Below are 4,186 nucleotides of genomic sequence, written 5' to 3'. Positions count from 1 at the left end.
CGGCGTAGCGGGGGCATCGCCTGCCGCCCCACGGGAAAGCCCCCGTCGCCCTCCGTGCACCGACCCGCACAGCTCCGCCGTATTTTGAAAGCACATGTTACTGTTTATTAATTAATGTATTTATATTTTTATACAAAGGCAATTAGGGCCCCGCGCAGAGCCCAGGTGTGACATTTGCCGGCCTCGGTGGCAGGCAGGCTGCTCTTAAATGGAGGCCTTTCTGCGGAACAGCGAGAGCCAAAAGGTCTTGTGTCACCCGGTTATGTAAGACACAATCGCGCCTCAAAATGCACAATGAATCGGGAAGGATTTATGTAATTAATTGACCAGTCTTAACCTGTTATCGTGATGTAAGGAATTTGGAACTCATTAATTTGGGCCCTGACAGATTTCATATTAGAGCTGGCAAATATGGATTGAGCCTCTTATTCTTGTAGCAGCTGGAATTTCCATGACAGTGAGGATTAGTGAAGAAGACCTATTGCTCAAGTCAAACTGCCTCTTTTGTAATCAGCAGCCCTGCTCTGCATTAAAGGGGTAATGGGAAAGAGAAAAAAAAATACAGAGAGAAAAAAAAATGAGAAATATATTCATGGATGGAGCACAGCAAAGGGAGGGGGAAGACGGATTGATCCTGGACAGCACAGGCACCAGAGTGGGGTTTTCCCAGCTCCGTGGCAATGAAAATGCCACAAAGGCAGCCCTGGGATGGTGGAAAGGCAAAGTGCCTGGAGGACAGGTCTGTGATGTCACCATAGGCCTTGCTGCCTCTTGGGCTGATCTTCAGATGGACCCTCCCAGGAGCCACTGAGCACTTGGGGCCGCAGTGTCAGAGGTTCTGGGAACAGGGTCTGGGCTGCCAAGAGCTGCAGGCATTTAGGAAAAGAAGGGTTTGGTTCATAATCCTGGAGAAGGCAGGACTGGGAGGTACCTGTAAAGACAGGTACTGTGACACCCCCACAGCCTGGATTGTGACGCCCTCCCTCATGGGGAAAGGGATGCTTAGGATGGGTAAGAGATCCCAGGACAAGGGCAGGCCTCCATGCAGCCATGGCAAGGGTGACTGCACATTATATGCCTCAAGTTCCCCAGTACAAAGACAAGAAAAAGTCCCTTTGTCTGCTGCTTTGTGACAACCTCTCTGTTCAGTTTTTCGTGGTGCCTGGCTGGGGAGTGCCCTCATCCCATTATCATTTCTTGGCATTGATGTGGTAGTAATAACATTGAGTGCAGTCTGTATGGAAACAGTCTAGGAGCTTATATTTTCCCTCCTGGCAACCTGTTAATGACTGCCCTGGTAGTGAGTACAGTTGTTAGCAATGACATTAAAAGGTTTTCATGAGGCCTCATCATATTTCTTCATGCTAAGTGTTTACCTAGTCTTGTGATAAACGCCATGCAGAAATGGAGGAGTGTTTTTCCTTTTCTCATTTTTTCCTTGCTTTATGCCATTTGGCACTTGAACATTTCCTCTTCACAATTGCTTAGATCCACCATTTGCTGCTGTGAGGAGAAAAGTCGTAAAACATGTATGGACAGCAAAGCCACAATTGTTTGCAAAGACTGCAAAGTCAAATGCTGATTTTAAAAACCCCACAGCTAATAAGGCATATGTGGCTCTTATCCTCTGGACATCTTCGACCATATACATATTGGCCTTGATGTGTAGGGATAATTTATGAAACCTGGCACTAAAATGTATTCAGTCCTAAATTTGGGCCAATAATCTGGATCATAGCTTTGATCTTCTTGCTGTAAAAACAAACCAAAACAAAACAAAAAAATCAGACCAATAGATTGCAATTGGATTGTTCTCCTTCAAAGAATGTATTTTGTTTTACTGGCTCCTGATACATTAAAAAATCTTGACACATGTCAACTATCTCATATTTTCCAAAAGGTAGGGAATGATTTATTGTTTATGACAATCTACCCAACTCAACCATTGTCTCACTCAGTTTATCTTTGCTTTTCTGATGATTAGGAGGAGCAAACCACCCAGGTACTGCTGCAGTTGTAGGTTTTGTCCAAATGTTCCTTTTGTTAAAATGTTGATCAGGCACATCTAATTTCCATGCTAAATGTACCAGCATATGTCTGAGTTTAGAATTATTTCAAACAGCAATAGAAACATTTTAAAGTTTAAATGGATACTGTAATTACAAGTATTTGCACGTTCTCTGATTTCTTCCAATAGTTATATTTAAAATATGTGTTAGTGGTAGAACTTTCCTATGATACCCATGATTTTGAGTGCTTGCAAAATTACTTCTAGTATCTGATCCTTTTTTTTTTCTTTTGTTTTCATTTTTTGGCTTGTAGATAAGAAAACAGTCATCAGATGAGATGAATATTTTGTCAGATTCTTACACTATTTTTATTCTTTGGTGGTTATTCAGAAGGCAAGGAAAAATTATACAGAAAAAAGCCCCACAGTTAGGCCTTCTGAGCAAAAATGTATTTGCTTCAGATATTTTGTTACTTGGAACAATACCAGAGGACTGATTTGGTCTTTGTGCAGATACTAAATGCAAATTTCACAGTAAAAGTGGTTAAGACGTATCAAGCACTGATTCAGTTGAAGTCCATGATAAAAACTTTGTGCTGCTTGTGTGGGGGTTAAAAAATTCTGGTTTCTGAATGACGCTGAGATTAAAAATAGCATTCTTGTTGCAACCAATAGGTGGCCTTTATTAATGTGCTGCAGTAATTTTTTTCCCGAAAACAGAAAAATGTTTGTTTTGACATAGAGAACATCTTAAAACAGTCATTTCAAATACTGTGATTTTTTTTGTTTCTGAAAGACAATATATAGGTGAACTTCTGGGTTTATTTCCTATTTTTGGTGTACTTATGTTAAGTCATGGGTCTTCATAGGCTCATAGAATGGGTTGGGTTGGAAGGGACATTAAAGTTCCACCCCCCCTGCCATGGGTAGGGACACCTCCCACTAGACCAGGTTGCTGAAAGCCCCATCCAACCTGGCCTTGAAAACTCCCACAGATGGGTTGTCAACAGCTTCTCTGGGCAACCTGTTCCAGTGTTTCATCAACCTCACAGTAAAGACTATCTTCCTGATATCTAATCTTAACCCACCTTCTTTCAGTTTAAAGCTATTTCCTTTGTCCTACGGGATCAATAATAGTGATGATAAAGTGGACTACAAAGTCTATTCTTTCCTTTTTCATGTTCATGCTTTCAAAATGCCATATATTTCCAGTTTCTAAGACCTCTCATGAGTTCTTATTTCCTGTTATTTCACAGTTAATGAAAACGGTTTCAGAAGAACAGTATCTCCTTGTGCTTCAGAAAGAGAGTACTTGCGATTTTTCTGAAGTCACTCCTCTGAGCCAAGTGTCAGAAATCCTGATTCTGTTTTGTTTCCTGTATAAGCAATACATTCTTAAAAGGTTTCTGCAAGGAAAAGGCAGTCAGCAGCCATAGGTGGCCAGGGCTCTTAAAAGTCTGGGTCAGATGAGGATGTTAACAACTTGAAAATGCAGCCCTGAGTTATTCATAACACTCCTCACTTATGCCTGTATGAGGTATTTTAGCAGCTTATTCTTTGACCTATGCATTTCTGGACATACAATTAGTTTTTGGAGTTGATTGGTTTTTGATAAATTTTCGGCTTGTGTTTTTATCCCTGTGTGTGGATAAGAACAGCCAGTGTAGGGCTGAGAGCTGGGCAGGTCTCCCAGGAGAGAGGCACCACCCTAATCCTGTCTTGCCCCTGCAGTCTGGCAGCCCCTATCCAAGAGCAGATTCAGAGTGCCAGGACCTGCTTGTTTCACCCAGTTCTTACTTTTCTTGAAGGCAATGGCTGTCAGGCAGTAATGTAGAACTTGGTCTGACCAGCACTCATCCCATGAAATTGGGCTTTAATTAGAATCCTCAGTGTGGGGCAGGAGTTCACCCACAATGTTCATTCCTGTGTTCCCATTTGTGTCTGCACAACACTTTTTACTTTCGATGGTCATTTGAGAGCTTTGTGTGTTGAACGGTGCGATTGAGGTGCGAGAAGTGTGTGGGTAGCTTTTCTTAGAAGCTAGTACTGACCTAGGGAGTTTGGTTCCTAACAAATTTAGTTACTCTGACTCACTGACTGAAGAAGCCTATCACTCCCCTGATGTGCAAGAGCCTTGGGAGCCCTGGTCCTAGGACAGAAAAGAAGCCATATGAATGC

Source organism: Geospiza fortis, unplaced genomic scaffold (genome assembly GCF_000277835.1).
Source record: "Geospiza fortis unplaced genomic scaffold, GeoFor_1.0 scaffold95, whole genome shotgun sequence".
Classification (NCBI taxonomy): Eukaryota; Metazoa; Chordata; class Aves; order Passeriformes; family Thraupidae; genus Geospiza; species Geospiza fortis.
Note: the sequence above shows the minus strand (reverse complement) of the source record.